Source organism: Emydura macquarii, unplaced genomic scaffold (genome assembly GCF_026122565.2).
Source record: "Emydura macquarii macquarii isolate MOO-44397 ecotype Brisbane River unplaced genomic scaffold, CSIRO-AGI_Emac_v2 contig_3295, whole genome shotgun sequence".
NCBI classification, from domain to species: Eukaryota; Metazoa; Chordata; order Testudines; family Chelidae; genus Emydura; species Emydura macquarii.
In genome coordinates, this window is record NW_027133432.1 from 3,495,891 (window position 1) to 3,515,483 (window position 19,593).

The following is a 19,593-nucleotide window of genomic DNA, read 5'->3' on the forward strand; positions in this document are numbered from 1 at the left end:
TGACTGTAAAAGGTTAGAAATACACACTTTAGTTATTTACATTTATAACACTGAAAACTTCTGATGTTAGTATACTATTGTTCCTGTGATTTGTGAATGGTGGGTGCATGTAAATAAATAAAAATTCTAATCTATAGGGTAAGTTATTATGAAGATGAAGTCAGATAATGAAAGTCATCTTCCTCTTTGAGGGGGACTCTGGCACCAGCTAACACAGCTCCTGCCAGCCACACAACAATCTTGAGGAAACATCAGGAAAGAAAGCTCCTTTTTCCTGTCTTTCCACAGAGGGTATGTCTATGTTGCAGTTACAAACCCGCGGCTGGCCCATGGGGCTTGGGCTAAGGGCCTGTCTAATTGCTGTGTAGATGTTTGGGCTCTGGGGCCCTTCCACCTAGCAAGGTCCTAGAGCCTGGGCTCCAGTACGAGACCAAACGTGGACACTGCAATTAAACAGCCCCTTTGCCCGAGCCCCATAAGCCCGAGTCAGCTGGCACGAGTTTTTAATTGCATTGTTGACGTAGACTTTCTTTGTTTCTGCAGGAGCATTTGCAAGGTCCTGCAACTCATTGTTTCCAGTTACAAAGTAATAACCCATCAAATTTAGATAGAGAACACCTGAGAAGATTTTTTTGTACAATTAAAAACATATTTATATGCTTATCTTAAACAAAGCAATTCTTTCCCCAATTTATTCATGCTTAAATTTCATGTATGATTTTGGAGACGTTATTGTTTCATAGACCACTGGGAAATCCTCTACCTGTCATCCGGATTGAAAGTATGTGGCGGTGAAGGGGGCTGGAGGTGTGCAATGAGAACCAGATATTAAAGAATATCCACCAGCTTTGAGTACCTCCATTTTTGGATGCACATCTTGAGACACCTAGGACCTGATTTTCATAGATTCTGAGCGCTCACAACGCCAATGAAAGTTAATGAGAGGTGCAGGTACTCTGTCTTCCTGGGAAACAAACAAACAACTAAATCAGGGCTACTATTGAAATTGGACACTCCAAAAAATATGGAGGCTCCCAAAATTAGTGGACCCTTTTGAAATTTTTGCATTCAATCTTTCCCCCAAGTCCATATAAACTGATGAAAAGAAAAGAAAACCTCCACAGTAAAATTGATGTGACCAGTCCTGGGATCCATTTAACAAAGAAAATTAATGAAATGCATTTGTATTAATTTTCCTTTTCTGGTTAGTCCATGAAATTTCAAAGCCATCTAACAAAAGGAAAGGGAAAAGTGTGGTGCAGTTATCTTGAAACAGAATATTTATGAATAGCTGTTCAATTTAGCAAATTATAATTTGCATAAAAAAGTCAAGATTAATTAAATATGTGATCACCAATGCTGGTAATCTAGAGAGAAAATGTTATCTGCCTCATAAAATTAAAGCATAGCCTACTTATTCTAAACTAACTGTTTGATCTTGTATTTAGCTATCACAGTCTGAGTACCTTTCCCAAACCTGAAGAACAGCTCTGTGTAGCTTGAAAGCTTGTCTCTCTGACCAACAGAAGTTGGTCCAGTAAAAGATATTACCTCACCCACCTTGTCTATCATAGGAAAACCACACACCTTCTTTACAAATTTCTGAGAAGTGACTGTGTTAAATGAAATCAGATTTGTAAATTAATAATTTTGGCCCCATGGAACTTCACAACAATTATCAAGTTAGCAAGTGAAACCCTTTTCCTTTAATTAGGAGGATACACTTTGCTGACCTTAGACAATAACAATAGTTTTTTTCTTCCTTCTTTTGGAACTTGCTAGCTGATTATTTTAGTTTTATTTATTTATTATTAAAATCACACTTGGTTAACGTAGCACATCAATCTTAACTTGTCATCTCCTCTTTGAAACTAGACACTGAATTAAACTCACTATTTTAGAACAATTATACTTATTAGTTCCAATGCCTTGCCAGCTTTCCAAACACTTTATTCACATCAGAAAAGGACCAAGGAGCTTAAAATAAATAAACAAACAAAAACGGTTCAGGATGCAAGACCATACTCCAAATAGTCAATAGCATTTTACCCTGATTTTTTTTTTCTGGCTTTAAAAGAAATCGTAAGTAAAAGATACAGAATTTCACCATAGGCCAGAAAGGGATGTGTGCAGAAAGCATTCAAAATACATCAGTGGGATAAGGAAGATTTAAAATTTTAGATCAAAAATTAAATTCCCCAAAGCTGTCTTTGGGCTCTGAGATTGTCTTTTTCCTTAACATTTCAATGTCATCTGCACGCATGTGCACGCACGCACACGCACACACACACACACACACACACACACACACACAAAGAAGCACAAAAAATGAGCCCCAAAACAAGGTGCACCTTTGATGGTCTTTGGATTCAAACCCAAACATTCCAAATAAGTTATTTTAAGGCCAGGATGTTCCAGTACCTTAATACAGTTTTTCCTCCCTTCCAAGTCAGTTAAAGTCTTGGGAGCTGTAACTTAAAAGATTGCAGAGTTCTCCCTTTAGAACATATCAGATTAGTCAGTGCTTCACTAATGTACAAACCCAGTTCCCAAGCTGTTATTTTCAATAACATTTACAGCTGTTTCCTTGCCAAGAAAACCCATTAACAAGTGAAAGGTGCATGTACAAGAACAGCTAACATTTGTTAAATAAAAGCAGATCTTGATTTTCTTACCTTATAATTAGGAATACATATATACATATATAAATTTTCAAGAGGCAAAAAAAAATGTTTTTGCTGAAGAACTTCAGCAGGCCTTGTTCAACCCCCTGCTCCACAGGGAATTAGCCATCACATTCCAGCCATGTCATCAGAACAATGAAAGGTGAATGTTGTGCAAAACAGCTTGGGACCACTCACTGATGATGTCATCCCTCCCTTATATGGCTCATTATTGTGCAGATTTACTTTGGTCAGTGAGAAGGGGTGGAGTCCAGTGACTCTAGAAGGGAAGGGAGTTCTTAGGAGAAGAAAATAAGCTGGCTGCAGAAAGGCTTAGTGAAATGCATATTCTTTTCTAGAGGGGGGAAAAAAGAGATGGGGGGGGGACAAAAAAAACCTGCATTCCTTCCATCCTCCCCTTGCTTTTTTTTCCTTCAGAAAAACTGAATTCCAGGCAATTGTATTCAGCATGGCTGAATTTAAGTAGCAATCACATTAGTTGAAGATTCAGCATACTGAGCTGAAGTTAGTCAGGGTTTAGGTAAATAATTGATCAATATAAAGAATTCCATTCAAATGAATAGCAAGCAGACTTTTAAATTGCCTTTTTTTACAGTTGCTTTCTTAGAAGTTATCTTTAGCAAAAACAGATAAATGAGCTCACCACACTGACTTGATGCCTCTGAATTGAAATCAGTTTAACTATCTTCAGAGTTTGCTTTTGTCAACATTCTGATATAATCCCATTTTCCCTCCAGGGTTTATTATTTACAGCCCTCCCACCCAGGTTTAGAGTTTATAATTCAGCAGTTAAAAGACATTCATTTGAATATGGAGCATCCATGAGTTACGTTATTTTATTTTAAACAAATATGTACAAATGAGATGCTTACGCTGAGTTGCCACTTTTGTTCCTTGAGCTCAAGAAAAGCAGGGGAGGGGAGGTGTTTGTTATTTGTTTTTTTAAGATAACAGTCATACTCTTGTTGATGATTTATTGACCCCATGGTCCCTCCATAAAGGGATTATATATACTTACGTAAATAAAAGAAATCTATTATTGCTACCTCCCCCTCTCAAAATAATACACTTGCTTGTTTGTCTTTAGAAGCACATTCATGGCAGCAGGACTAAGACAAGAGACAATAATAGGTAGGGTGACCAGATAGCACATGTGAAAAACCAGGATGGGTTCGGAGGTCATAGGTGCCTATATAAGACAAAGCCCCGAATATCAGGATTATCCCTATAAAATCGGGACATCTGGTCACCCTAGTAACAGGATAGAAGAGCATAGTATTGCCAACTCCCAATGTCTAAAATTCATGAATCAACCCCTCTCCCTACCCCCATCACTGAGATGTCTAGGTCCTTTTTAAATGTCTTTTGATCCTCTATGCTGTATTTGCATCACCTTTTCAAGCTTTTTTTCCCACAACCCCGAGGACTAGAAAAAAATTTTTTTTTTAAACAAGAGACTTTCAAGCTTTCATTAATCACAGGATTGCAGAAACTGGACGTTTAAGAACTAGAATTAAATATATTGTGAGATGGAAACACTACAAACACTCTATTATTATACATAAATATTGTTAAGGTTACAAAGTCAAGCAGCCCAAAATTAGGAAATTCCAGTCTTAAGGTTGTCTGTGCAACCATAATTCAGTTCCTTTGTGAGTATGTATTATGACACAGCCTTTAATTACATAGATCACAAACTTTTTCCTACAGGACCCTTGCCTTGTACAGTGGGAAGGCAGTGCTCCGGACATGAAGCATGGCTGTGCAGTGAAAGAAATTGTTGTTTGTAGGACCACTGCTTCATATGTTGCAGAAGATGGAAGGTATATTTTGAATGAGGCAGGGGACTGCAGGAAAATAAAGGTAAGGTTTATGGTTTAAGGCAGTTAAATGCTTCCCTGGAGAATTAGATTCTATTGGTGTCTCTGCCACAGAGTTCTTAGATGATGCTGGGAAAATCACTTAAACCAAACTCTTCATGGTGGTCACTAATTGTTTGTGCCACATTGTTTGTGCCTGTGTTCCTAACTTGAGATCCTGTGATGTGCAGACATGCTGAGCACTCACAACTGCAAATGAAGTCAATGGGAGCTGCAATTTAAACATATAAGTGCTATAAAGTGCTAAGCACTCTGAAAAATCAGGTCCTAGGCATTTCAGATTGGGCACCCAAAATTAGTGGATACTTTTGACCTTACTCTCTCTGTGCCAAAGTTCCCCATCAGTAAAACGTTGTCCCCTTCCCCACCCCGTATTCCCCATCGCCTCTTAGTCACAATCTTCTTCTACAGGCTCCTTGCCCAGTCTCAGTATCCACCTCTTCCAACTCCCTGACCCTTGCCCACCCAGCCTCACTTCTCTCCTCTCCACAAACACACCCGAGCTCCTCATCAGATCTGACTTCTCACCCCAACTCACTGGTTCTCAGGACCAGTATCCTGGCCCAGTCCGTCCCCGTTTTTGACCCCAGCTCCTCATCTTATCTCAGTCTTTTACTAGCTCCCAGTCCCACCCCCTCAGCCTGATTTCCTTCCCTGGCTCCCAGCCCTGCCCCGCCCCCTCTACAAACCTCCATGCCAGTTTCCCTCTTCAAAGCTACAGTGTCAGCCATGCTACACTGTCCCAAAGTCTCAAGCTAATCACACACACAGATTGCCACTGCAGGTCCAGCTCTCTTGTTCTCACTCATTCAATCAGGTAGCTTCCTCCTCCACACTTCCTGGAGCTAGCAGGGGGGTCTTTGAAAGCACAGGAGAGACAGGCTCTCTGCTCTCAGTGTAGGTACCTGCATTCAGACTCAGCATGGCCTGCAGCAGCTCAGAGCTGTAGTTACAGGGAAAGTCCTGCAAGCGCTGGGCTGTAGCTTGCCAAGTGTGCATGGAATCTTTGGGGAAATGTAGGTGCTCAAATCTAAGATGTTTTTAACATGTGCAATCTCTGATTTTTCAAAGGCTTATAACAACCATTTAGGCAGATTTTCACATGATTGGCATTCCCCTGCCAAATTTCAAATCCCTGCTCCAAGACTGCAGGACACTAGAGCCGTGCAAAGAAAAGGTCACCAGGATTTAGTCGAATATGGGCAAAACAATGTGTTTTCCCTAGCCTCATACTTGGAGCAGCTGAACAGTTTGGACTGAAATAGATATATATCTATATAGAAATATATAGAGAGATCAGCCTAAAATAGACATGTGAAATGGAAAATGTTAATGTTTGGCAAAGTTATAAATAACAACTCCTAAGTCTTTTATAGCACTTTTCATCAGTAGATCTCAAAGCACTTTACAAAGGAGGTAAGCAGCATTATCCCTATTTTACAGATGAGAAAACAAAGGCAGTGAGCAGTGAAGTGATTTGCCCAAGGTCACCCAGCAGGCCAGTGGCCAAAATGGGAATAAAATCTTTGTCTCCTGAGTCCCAGTCCAGTGTGCTATCCACTAGGCCATACTGCCTCCCTATAAACAACTGAAAACAAGATCTTATAATGGGAAGTGTCAGGCAACCCTTATAGCAAGTAGTGCTTCCACCCGTCCTATGTATTATTTGTATTACTGTCTCTTAGCTTCCCTTATCAATTTTGTACAAATCCTAACTTCTGATTTATATTTATTACAATCAAATTCCCTTTTCTTCCATTTGTTATATTTTTTTAAACTATTTTTTTACAGCTGCCTTCACTTCCCTTCTAAACCAGATTGTTTTTTAAACCAGCATAGCTTTCTTCCTCATAGTGGAATTGTGGTTTGTGGGCATCTAGTAAGGTGTTCTCAAATGATAATTGGGAATCATTGACATTTTTCAGATTACATTTTTCCTCCCAAAGGAATTGGCTCATAATTGTTTTCAACTTTGTGAAATTGGCCCCATTAAAGCACCAAGTATATCTATATCTATATTACTGATCTGAACTTTATTCTGGTTGCACATTATAAAAGTGATCAAGTCATGATCACTTGTGCTTACCCTTACTTTTAGTTCTGTGATCAGTTCCTTTTTATCTGGTAAGTCAAGGTCTAATGAGGAATTCTTCCATGTTGGCTGCAACACTTTTTGAGTTAGGAAATTGTCATCTATAACGTTTAGAGATTCCAAGGATGTTTCAGTACTGGCACCATGAGAACTCTTGCATATGTCTCTCAAATTTAAGTCCCCCAACAATCATACAGGTTTTTTTCCTTCACAGATAGATGTGTAAGGAATCAGTCATCTTGTTCCATATTGTGATTTGGTGTTCTGTAGCAGACACCAACTAATGCCCCATCTTGTGCTTTATCTGTTAAGACATTGATCAATAAGCATTCAAGGTCATTTTCTTCCAAGTTATCAATTACTCAGAAACCTTAAAGCCATTTTTGACAGAATGCATCTCCCCTTCCCATTTGTCCATTTGATCTTTCCTAAATAGGTTATAACCATTGATTTTAACATTCCAATTCTGCAAGCCATTCCACCAGGTTTCAGTCATATCAGCTAGACCAAATTTATGCTCATAAATGAGCAATTCCAATTCTGCTTGTTTGTTAACCAATACTCCTAGCATTGGTGCATAGGCAATTAAAGAATTCCTTCTCTTTGTGTCCTTTGGTTCCTTGATTAATTTTGTTCTCAGCATCTCTCTTTTGTGCTGAGTGCTCTCTTCCCTTTTGTAACCCTCCCCTTTTGCTATTAGTTTAACCCCCTCCTGACTACTCTAGCCCCAAGGAGATTGGTCCCCCTTCTACTGCAGCAGAAGCCATCTATACTACCCCGTCTCCCATAGAAGGTTGACATATGTTCCACAAAACCAAAGCCCAGGAGACATCTTCAAACACGGAAAAGAGTGTTTTATTCACAGTGAATTTGTTGTATTTAACTGGCAGAAAAGGAAACCGTGTAAGCCCACAGGCGAGTCTTTGGACTACTGACATGTATGTGAGAAGGAGCAGGGATTTTCAAGAGGATCGTTAATCAATATTTATATATGATAGCAACCAGAAGCCCAAAGGAAGACCAGAACTCCATTATGATAGATATTGTGCAGACATAGACCCCAATCTTGCAGAGATAGTCATAAGGGCTGACTCCTGCACTTGTGTGGACCTCCACAGATTTCAGGCCATAGTCCTTGATCTTGCTGGACCCTTGTAGCCTGGCAGAGTCTGAAGCCAGTGGGATTCTGCATGTGCAGGATCCCTGATGCTGCATCTGACTGTAGAGGGAGACATGGTACCTGCACCAAAAAGCTTGCAGCCTCAATCATGATCCCCAAGTGGATAGTCCCCTGCACTAGCAGAGTGCTTATTGCAGGATCTGGGCCTAAAGTCACATCAGTTTGTATGCATGTTTAATGTTTTTTATCTTTACTTGCTTTGTGGGTCTGTTACAGTTAGGTCTATAACTGCATAAATCATGGCCCTTGAACCACACCTTCTACTCCCATGGAGAGCACGGATTTCATTTCATAAGTAAAAGTGAACATCTAAAAAGTATTAAAATCCATTTTCAAAAATAACTAAATATTTTTCTCAAAACATATGGAGTCAGCAAAAGCTTATCATCAGGTTTCAGATATAGATTTTATTTCAGTTTAATCTAGAACTCTGTGTGTTTACACCTTCTTAGGCCCCAGTCGTGCACATACTGGGCAGACCCTGTGCAGAGTTCCATGGGGAATTTCTGCAGGAGTAAGGGTGCTGATTGTAGGATATGGGGCCTTTATCAATATCCACAAAAACCCTCACAACCCACCTTCCCTTAAATAAAATCTACTCCTCCCCTATCAATCTACCTCTCAAGGAAACCCTGCAGAAATAGAGAGGTCTTGCTGCATGACACAAAGGTCAACACATGTATATCATATATAGAATTCCTTGACTCTCAAACAAATGTTTCCCTCACACATTTACTGTGGTATGTTTGGTTGCCTGATTGCTGTGGGTTTTTATATAGAAAAGCCCATCACACTATCCAAACATTATGAGTCTCCCTTAAATATGTCTTCTGTAGTGGGCTTAAGAATTAAAACACTTTCCTTCATTTATTTGAGCTATTGCACTGTGCCAAAGGATAGTGGAGCACATGAGCGGGGACTAAGGTTGAATAGAGTTTCACCTTTAACCCTGAGTGATTCTTTTGCAGAATAGGAATTAAATTAAGAAAATAAGCATTAAATGCATTTTTAAAATTACTTTTTAGTCTCTCAGTTTACACAAGAGGACTGAATACATCTATCTTGCTCCCCACATGATTTACAAATAAGCAATATTTTGCTTCTTAATCTCTATGTTTAAGCTTTCACCAACATGAATAATTTAAAACACTGAATTCCTGAACAAATTGCAATCACAAGTTTTGAGAAACCACAGAAGAAAAACACCAGGACAAGAAAATGAGGCAGAAGGAAAATCACAAGTTACAGCCTACCTCTATTAAATTCAGAATTTGTGCTATATAGCTGGGTCTGATCTTCTGCTATAGTGAAAAGGAGAAACTGGAAACCAAAAGATAAAATTGATTTAACTGTTTAATGATGTGCTAATAGACTACACATTGCTCTAATTTGTTGCTCTCTTTTGTCAGTGTTTTTAAGTGTCTGTAGCCATTGCTCTTACAAATCTTAGAGACTCATAGCAAATGAGTATTTAATTATAAAATTGGCTGTAAACATTGCTTTGTATCCTTTCCAGGGACAGCTCCACCCTCTCCCTTGCTCTTTATCTTCAGTGCAAGAACATATGTAACATTAATAACAAAAGCAGTATCAGCAACCTCCCCAGATTCTCCAGCTGTATTGCAAATAACACTAATGCTTTGACTAGTGCAAAACAAAAACAAAAAAAGATTTCTCTGGATTTGTGTTTACTTACAGACATGAAAATGCACATCATGTAGCTTGACAGATTGCAAATTACTGTCCATAAAAAGCCCAATTAGTTTCTTCCCATTTTTAGTTTCTTCTATTCTCCTTGATCCTCTAGATCACTTCTCCCTGTTTTAGATTTCTGAATAATTAGCACTCATTTGTTAGGTGAAAATCTGTCTTCGTACTTCCACCTGTCCACACATCTTCCCATAACTTAATATATGTGAATGAGTTCAATGGAGCTAATTCCTGTTATAACATAAAAGAAAAACTCAGAAAAAAAAAAGACTTTTTAATAGACTGTTAAAAATATATTGAACTAGGTGCTTCCTTGTGCCTCTTCGCAAAAGTATACACTAAAGATACATATACCAAATCCTTGAAACAGAACCTTGTAGGAAAAGCCTAAGAAAAAGACCACAAGTAGGAATCTGTGCTGTTACATATTCCAAGCAATACATTTTATATGGCGTATGTCATACCCCCTAAAAAACTTCAATCTAAGATGAACAACTGGCTTTGTTCACCTTTGTTCTTATTTAAAACAGGTTGTTCCATGCAGCTGTTAAAAAAAATCCTTTATTATTCCCCAGATCCTTTCTAAATAAGTCATGCTGCTTGGGTTCAAGTTTTTTTCTCTTTTCTTTTCAGCATGTAAATTGCACTACATTTTGATGGTGTTGCCTTTTATGGAAGTATGATTCATAAGCTAAACATAAACATTTCTGTCTTTGTGGCTTAAGAGAAATCAGTCTTCCTTTCATAGAATTGCTATATGTCCCGATAACATTTAGAAAAGCTCATTTTGGAAGCAATGATATTACACACCTGAGTGGGAGATATTTAATAAAAGTAACAAAACAAAAATGATTAAACTTAAAATCATATTTAGTTTATGCAGCTAATCCTGGAAAGCCAGTGTCAGTGAGACTTCACTGAGCAGTGATGATTAAAGCTGAACATCATTTAGGACCCACCTAGACAGCAAGTTGTACTATGTAAGGGTATTGTTTTATGGCATGGTTTGTTCTTGCCTCTATGGACAGGATACCATAGATATTACAGAGCCAGATATCACAGTCCTTTAAAAATCAGGATCCAGGTATATCCCTGGAATAAGTGGCCTCAACTCCCAATGATTTTAGTCGGGTTTGTAGCTGCTTGTGTCAGGGCTGTAGCATAGTTCCATGCTGCCCCCTATCTACCTGTCTAGACACTCATACCCGCCTCATTATACTAGCATCTAAGCAACTTCCATGCTGTTTCAGGATACCCTACCGATCCTTTCTTGCTCTATCAGGTTTCCTCCCTCCTTTCTTCCAACCCCATCTTCTCCACCTCATCTAATTCTTCCTCTTCTTCCTCCCTTTCTCCAATCTTCTCTCCTCTCCTCCCCTCTCCTCTATCTTGTTTCCTTTATTTTTTTAATTGTGTTTGTAAAATTAATTTTTAATTGTGCTTGCTGAGTTGAGGATGTGAGTTTTATAGTCTGCTCTGAAGACCTCAAGGTTAAAGGTCATTCACAATGTACAAGAAGAATCCATAGTCCTGGGCCAACCACATTGTCTTCCATTCTCAGAAGTTTGACCCTAGAGGGCATCAGTTTCATTGTTCTAGTGGAATATATCTGTCATGGGAGATCATGGTCTCAGAAAGAAAAGTGTTTACTTAAGTAGCTTGAATCAGTATCATGCAGGGCTTTAGAGATGAGGACTAAGACATTGGCATTGACTTGGTGTTGTAAAGGGAGCCAGTGTGGTAAACAGAATATCGGAGTGACATGTTCTCTTGTTGTTGAGTAGACTGGCTGTAGCTGAACCAATTAAAAGCTTTATGTGGCTGGAACAGTCTTCCTTCCTCTTCCACCCAGAACCATTTCTTCCTTTCTGCAAGGTCATCCTTAGCAATATCACCCATACCCCATTTTCAAGGAGTTCCTCTTTTCTTGTTCTAATCAAGCCAATCAATCCTTAACATCCTGAACACTGATTAAAAATAATTGATTCAGGGTATCAGGATTTGGGACTTTTTGTTCTGTGTTTGTACAGTGCCTAGCACAATGAGTCCTGGTCCATCACTGAGGCTCGTAGGCACAACCACAATACAAATAAATCATCATCATCATCATCATCATCAATAATTATCACACACCCCTCACTCCATAACTATAGCTCCGTGTCCTTTCTTACGTAGACTAAGTTCTTTAAGTTCTTACCTACTTTTATATAGATCTATGTAACCCCCCAACTCTCCAACATCAGCCCCTTCTCCCTTCTCTTCACCTTTAACTCGTCGACACTAAATGCAATGTTTACAACTGTTGCCTTGAATTTCTCTTGTCCAAGCCAATCATGGATGCCTTCTATTCTTTCTACTCTACTGAAACTGTTATCACAAAGGTCTCTAATAAATCTTCACAGCCACATCACAGGGCCTGTACTCCACAACTTGTCTTACTTGGCTAATCATCTCTTCACCATCTCCCCTTCTTTCCACTCTTCCACTTGCACAAACATTCTTCTTTCTGACTACTTTATATCTAGCTCTGCTTATCACCCTTTCTTCCCTCATATATCTTCCACTTGCAATCATTTCCTGTTTTCACCTTCTCTTTGTTTCTGGTATCAACCAATCCTCCTTTTATTCCTGCCATCCTTTCCTTTCAGCCCCTTTCCTTTCCCCTATTATGCTGGTTTTAATTCTGCTGACCTTGTTTCCATCCGCTATTCTTTCTCATAATGCCTCCTAGAAGCAGCATGGATGGATCACAGGATGACTATGAGCTGCCAATGTGTTGTGACTGTGAAAAAGGCTAATGCAACCCAAGATGCATCAGGTGAGTTATTTCCAGTAGAGATAGGGAAGTGTTATTACCATTGTACGAGGCATGGTGAGACCTCATCTGGAATACTGTATGCAGTTCTGGTTTCTCAGGTTTAAGAAAGATGGATTCAAACTGGGACAGGTGCAGAGAAGGGCTACTAGGATGATCAGAGGAATGGAGAACCTACCTTTTGTGAAGAGCCTTAAGGAACTTATCTTTTTTAGCCTAACCAGAGGAAGAATGAGGAGAGATATGATTGCTTTCTATAAATACAATAGAGGGATAAACACCAGAGAGGGAGAGGAGTTATTTAAGTTAAGGGTCAATGTAAGCACAAGAAAAAATGGATGTCAACTGGCCGTCAAAAAGTGGAGGCTTGAAATTAGACAAAAGTTTCTAACCATCAGAGAAGTGAAGTTCTGGAACAGCCTCACAAGGGAAGTAGTGAGGGCAAAACACCTAACTTGTTTTATGACTGATCTTGATAATTTTATGGAGGGGATGCTATAATGAGACTGCCTACAATGGTATATGGCCCATCTGTGATTGCTATTAGCAAATATTAGCATCTTCAATGGCTGGAAATGGGACATTAGATGGGGAGGGCTATGAGTTACTAAAGATAATTCTTTCCCAGGTGTCTGGCTGGTGGATCTCACCCACATGCTCAGGATCTACTTGATCACTATATTTGGGGCCAGTAAGGAATTTTTCCCCAGATCAGATTGGCAGAGATCCCTGTGAGGAGGGAGGGAGGCAGATTTGCCTTCCTCTGCAGGGTGGGGCATGGGTCTCTTACTGATTTGAAGTAGAGTACATGGGTGGATTTTCTGTAACTTATATTCTTTAAATCAACTTCAGTAACTTAGCCTGAGGTTATGGGCCTATTGCAGGAGTCAGTTGGTGAGGGTCTGTGGCCTATGATGTGCAGGAAGTCAGACTAGATGATCATGATAGTCCCTTCCGGCCTTAAAGTCTATGAGTCTATAAATCTAACCATGGGGCTGGGGGACAGAAATTCCTGAGTTCTAAGCCTAATAATAAATGTCTGTCTCACCATTGTCTTTCATTTGTTACATCCATCTAGAAAGGCAAATACAATGAGGGCAAAAAACACATACACACAAAAATGTGGCAAAACACAAACAAAAATTGCTGTTTTGTGTGAATTAATCCAAAAAGCCAGTGACTGAAGTTCTGGGAGAGATATGTATCTGACTTTCTGGTGAACAGTGTGACAGAGATGAAGGCCATGAACAGAAAAGCTCACCAAAACAAAGGTTGAGAGTCTTGATTTAGGAAACTAGAGTAGCTCATGTAACTGTGCACAATGGCATAAGTATAATCTAAGTTTTAGGAGAAAGGTGGAAATCACCTATGTGCAGAGATATGAAGCAAAAATATAGAATTTTCCTAACAGAACAGTAGGACAATTGCTAATGTGCAATTTCTAGGCTTGATCCTGCCTCCACTAGAATCATTAATAACATTCCCATTGGCTTCAATAGTCTAATACAAGCCCTTCATTTTATAAATTATTTTTCTACTTTCAGAAATCATTGTTTTACCTCTTTAAGCTTAGCCATTTATAATGTCATTTGCCTATAAAATGAGTTTATTTTACCTCTTTCAAAGATGTTTTTTAGGGCTCCTCAACAGAAATACATGGCTTTATTTATTTAGGTTTTTTTAGAAAAATTTCCAAAGAACGGCTTTCTACATAATTTAGCAAAAATGAATTTTCAAGAACTGTGCCATATAAATCAGCTGCTAGTTCTGACCCAAGGTGAGACTAACAGGTTTTAATAACTTCAACACTGAGTAATCCTGACTGTCACCACAAACTAATATACCATGTCACAACTGTCAGTAAGTAAGGCAGGAAAGATATTTTCATTAATGTCTATTTCAGTATCTGTGGATTTTGCCTAGAATGCAAAAGAACACATACCTGTCTGTTACATCAGAATCTCCACCACAGCTATTCTAGTACTTTCTATCCCTTTATTTTTTCAGTGTAATGAAGCTGGGAAGAGTAAGTTAAATGGATAAAATGTGTATTTGTATCTACAGCCAATTTTTCTACTGCTTCTTGGCTAAAATTAGTAACATTCCCAAGTGATAACTGTCTTTTCTGTCTGTGCTAGCATGTTTATAGGTGATTGCAGAAGAAAATGGCTTCTCTGTACTTTTCAGTCTGTATTTTATGATATTTCTAGTATATAGTGAGACAAATTTTGCCTTCACGTATGCAACTCTTCTTCACTTCCATAGGTGCAGACACTGGAACTGCTGAGAGAATTTCTCCCCCACAACTTCTTGCTATTCTGTTTATGTCTTCCTTTAAATAGCTGCAGGGTTCATGCACCTTCTCGCCACAGTCCCCTCAAATTTTGTGTGTTTGCCCCACTGTTGACTTCTGCAATTATATATTGCTATTATTTTTATATATATATAGTGCCATAAGTGTGAATGGCGTGAAGTCCCTTTCCTGAAAAGCTAAGGGCCTAAAAATCACCTGTTCATCTGCAACATTTACTGATTGTTGTTATAAAAAATAAGCATACAGTATCTGGCTACAGAAATTATCTAAAATGAATATGGTCACAAATGGAACAAATGTGGGCTGCAAGTTACTTCGCTAGAGAGCTAACTTTTATTCAAGATTAAAAGTAAAAATTGCAAGTAGGAAATAGCTTATTTATATATTTTTTAAAAAGCTATTCTTCAGATTCTAATTGCACTTATACCAATGTAAATCTGGAGTAGCTCCAATATCATCAAAGGTGTTGCACCAATGTAAACTTGTGTATGTGAGATCAATAATCAGACGAACGCATTTATGGATTAGTTGTGCACTGAGGAGTAAATGACAGTAGCTTGATGCAGTAGCTTGATGCAATGGGTTCAGATACTATTATAATGGACACAAGATGGAACTTGGTCTGCCAGGCAGCGGGCAGCTACTTGTCAAAATTGTTTGAAAGAGATATTCATAGTGGAGGCCCATTAACTTTTGACCATAGGAAACAGACCGAAAATATGTTTAAGGTCTTTTCAAGATGCCACTTGAACTGGTATGCAATACAAGCACTTTTTTTTATAGCTCCATCAGTGTCTGCAAGATTTTTAAATGCAAAATTAAGACCAACATATTCAAACTGCAGTGCCTAAAGTTAGAGACACAAGGTAGATGAGGTAACATCTTATATTAGACCAACTTCTGTTGGTGAGAGAGACAAACTTTTGAGCTTACACAGAACTCTTCTTTAGTTCCTAACACCTAAATCCTTAATTATAGAATCATAGGACAGGAAGGGACCTCAAGAGGTCATCTAGTCCAGTCCCCTACATTTATGACAGGACCAAGCATTATCTAGACCATCCCTGACAGGCTTTGTCTAACCTGCTTTTAAAAATCTCCAGTGACAGAGATTCCACAACCTCCCTAGGCAATTTATTCCAATGCTTAACTACCCTGACAGGATGTTTTTCCTAATGTGCAACCTAAATCGCCCTTGCCTCTTGTCCTATCCTCAGAGATTAAAGAAAACAATTTTTCTCCCTCCTCCTTATAAACAACCTTTTATGAAAACTGTTACCATATCCTCACCGGTCTTCTCTTCTCCAGACTAGCAAACCTAGTGTTTTCAATCTTCCCTCATAGGTCATGTATTCTAGAACTTCAATAATTTTTGTTGCTCTTCTCTGGATTTTCTCCAATTTCTCCACATCTTTCCTGAAATGTGGCACCCAGAACTGGTCATAATACTCCAGATGAGGTCTAATCAGCGTGGAGTAGAGCAGAAGAATTATTTCTTGTGCCTTGCTTACAAGACTCCTGCTAATACATCCCAAAATGATGTTTGCTTTTTTTGCAATTGTGTTACACCATTGACTCATATTTAACTTGACCCCCACATCCCTTTCTGCAGTACTCTTTCCTATGTAGTCATTTCCCATTTTGCATGTATGCAACTGATTGTTTCTTCCTAAGCAGTGGCGTACGGAGGGTCTCCGGTGACCGGGGGCCAAGCCTACATTTGCACCCCCTGCCTGCATATGGTAGGAGGGGTCCCGGCACCACCCCCCAGCTGCCCCAGGGAGGGGAGTCTGCACCTGTGGGAGGGGTGTGAGGTGTGGGGAGCGCAAATGCAGGCTTGGCTCCGCCACCCCCCCGCTTCCTGACTTACCTGACGCCCGCCTCTCCCGCTGCAGCTCCACAGTCCGGTGCCGGCTAGGTCGGGGGTGACCTCACCCCCTGGCCTGGGGGGGCAGGGTTGGGCCAGCCCTTCACAATGCACGTGGGGGGCACTGGAGCGGAAGCAGGAGCAGCCGCCCCTCAGCCTCCTGCCCCCTCCGCCCGTCATGAAGGGCCTGCCCAGTGCGCCGTCTTCCCCCCCCACTTACCTGCCACTCCAGCCCTGCACCAGCTCGGATGGGGCACCAGGTTGGCCATTCATGACAGGCAGAGGGTGCAGCGCGCTGGAGGCTGAGGGGCAGCTGTTGCAGCTTCTGCTCTTGCGGCCCCCTGCACACCGTGAAGAGCCTGCCTGGACCCCCTCCCAGGTCAGGGGGTGAGGCCGGTGTTGGGCTGAGCTGCTGTTGGGTTGCGGGGCTGGAGGCAACAGCGAGTAAGTGCACTCCGGGCCAACCCGTCATGACAGGCAGAGAGAGCAGGAGACTCTGCACCCCTCAGAGCCTCCTGCGCCCCCTGGTCCCTGCGCATCACGAAGGGCCAGCCCGGCCCCCCTGCAGCCCAGCACCCGGGGTCCTGGCCCCCCTTCAGTACGTCACTATTCCTAAGTGGAGTACTTTTAATTTTTCCTTATTGAATTTCATCCTATTTACTTCAGACCGTTTCTCCAGTTTGTCCAGATTATTTTGAATTTTAATCCTATCCTCCCGGCGTGCAAACTTTATAAGCGCACTCTCTATACCCCTCTCTAAATCATTGATGAAGATATTGAGCAGACTTGGACCCAGTTGTGATCCCTGTGGGACTCCACTTGATATGCTTTACCAACCTGATTGTGAACCACTGGTAACTACTCTCTAGGAACGATTTTCCAATCAGTTATGCACCCACCTTATAGTAGCTCCATCTAGGTTATATTTCCCTAGTTTGTTTTATGAGATGGTCATGTGAGGCAGTATCAAAACTCTTATTAAAGTCAAGATATACCACATCTACTGTTTCCCCCATCCAAAAGGCTTGTTATCCCCTGTCAAAGAAAGCTATCAGGTTGGTTTGACATGATTTGTTCTTGACAAATCCATGCTGACTGTTACTTATCACCTTATTAGCTTCTAGGTGTTTGCAAATTGATTGCTTAATTATTTGAACACAAATAAGTGATGCATAAGTAATATTTTAGTGGTACTGAGCACCTGATACTTCCATTGAAACCTGTGCTTCTAGTCTATCTGTTTGAGAAGAAAACTTTCTAAATGTGACCCTGATTCAGCTAAAGTTTCCTTTGGCTGTAGACAGCCTGAAAATATAACTAATAGAGCTGTTAACAAATATATTTGTTTCAATTGTGTGTTAACCAGGAAAGACACCTATGCCAATTTTAATGTCAATATTGCTAGCTATTTCATTCTGGGTGGAGGTTGAGTAGAGTAACTTTCCTCCTTCACCCACACCTGACTGCTGGAGTATTTAGACTGATGGTTCTGCAGATGCAGTAAACTTGTACAGAAATAATGCAACAGGTCTCTTCTGCTTAATAATTTTCTCTAAAGGACTGTAAAGCTGACTCTTATGTAGAAATAATCTGCAGTTGGAAGAGTAGCTGAAATACCACATGATGCTATTTTATACGCTCCCAGTAGTGACTATAAGATCTGACAGTTTTAAAGAATATCCAAGTGTGAAGAGATGGGTTTGGATTACCCCAAACTCATGGTAAATAGCACATCATGTTAGCCTCACAATATTTTCTCACTGTTTTTCCACAGCTAGATGTAGTTGTATGTTTTCTCATTATTTTAACATTTGTGGAGCAGTCCTTTTTAAATCTGAGATCAGGATCACAAGCTTTACAACTCAGCTAAAATACAAGCCTCACAAAAATCACATGTTCCAGCCATTATCTTAAAGGTCAACTGAAACCGTAAAAAAAACTTGCAGAACAGGTGACCTCAGGACTTTTTGATTTATTTAACTCTTTGGAAGTGGCATTTGTTATTGTCAGGTGTTTTCATTTCTTTCTGTTAATAGATTATCATTAAACTTGAGCTACTTAATTTTCAATCCTAAAACTTTATCACATCGAGAGAAAAACTAATCGTTCTGAAGTATACAGATACTTATGTCAAGCTAAAAGAATGGAATAAAAGCTGTTTAATGATTGAAAAACTATTGCCCTTCTCATTGTCAGCTTTTTAATTAAATAACACAAAATTCAGTTTACAGATGCAATTACTGAAAAGTCGAAAGAGACTGACTCCGGTACTCTTGCCAGTAACATAATGGTAAGATGAGTATCTATTGTAGGCTATTCTGTGGATTCTTACTGTGCTGGCTTTTGTTCATGATTTTGAAACCAGGTCAGAAAAACAAACAAATGAGAAAACTCAAAGTCAGAATACGAAGGTGGCTGAGAAGTCTTGCACGGCTGTAGGCAAATCTCTATCTGTGAAAGTTTCCAGAATTTAAAAGAAAAAACAATGATATCATTGTAGCAAGGTGCTGTGGCCCTCCTTGGAGCCTGGGCCCGAGAAAGGGTCCCCATACAGAACCAGGCACTGCAGGCCAAACAATCCGGAAGCAGAGGCGTGGAGCCAGGGCAGGGAAGGGAAGTATAAAAGGCCATCCCAGCAGCTCAGTCAGGGGGAAGCTGTTGCTGAGGGAGGCAGATGTGTCTTCCCAGAGGTTGCAGTCTGTGCCTGACCCAGGCCCTGTGGCTGTTTGGTGCAACCGCCCCACCGACCGGAGCTTCCAAGGCCTGCCAGGCCCCTGGGCCCGAGCGAATGGATTGGGCCGCTGGGCCCTAGTAGCTGGGGAGAGCCACCTGAGACTTCTGGGTGGGAAAAACCCCCTGAGGCCGGCCCTGACTTGGAGGAGCTGCCCAATGTTGGGGACGCCCTGGAGCTGCCTGAGCCTGGTGTACCAAAGGACCCCTTGTGACCTGGAGAAGCTGCCCTCTGCTGACGACCCTGAGGAGTTTCTGGACCTGCCACCGGTCAACGGTGAGGGACTTGCAGGGCTCCCGCTCGCCGTCTACTCCAGCGAC

The 19,593-nt window shown here is 40.5% G+C and overlaps 1 protein-coding gene across 8 annotated transcripts in view; it reads right to left on the minus strand.

The window, feature by feature from the left end:
• FILIP1 (filamin A interacting protein 1) overlaps nt 1–19,593 on the minus strand; it is a 139,292-nt gene that overhangs the window by 27,399 nt on the left and 92,300 nt on the right. Inside the window, exon 1 of one of the 8 annotated variants that reach the window (XM_067532682.1) lies at nt 9,090–9,135. The exons of 5 other annotated variants lie outside the window; for them this stretch is intronic. The gene's annotated coding sequence lies outside the window, so the exon portion shown is untranslated. Of the gene's footprint in view, nt 1–2,675; nt 2,786–3,327; nt 3,337–9,089; nt 9,136–19,593 lie in introns of those variants that run through there. 2 more of the 8 variants (XM_067532683.1, XM_067532684.1) reach the window with 2 other exon arrangements.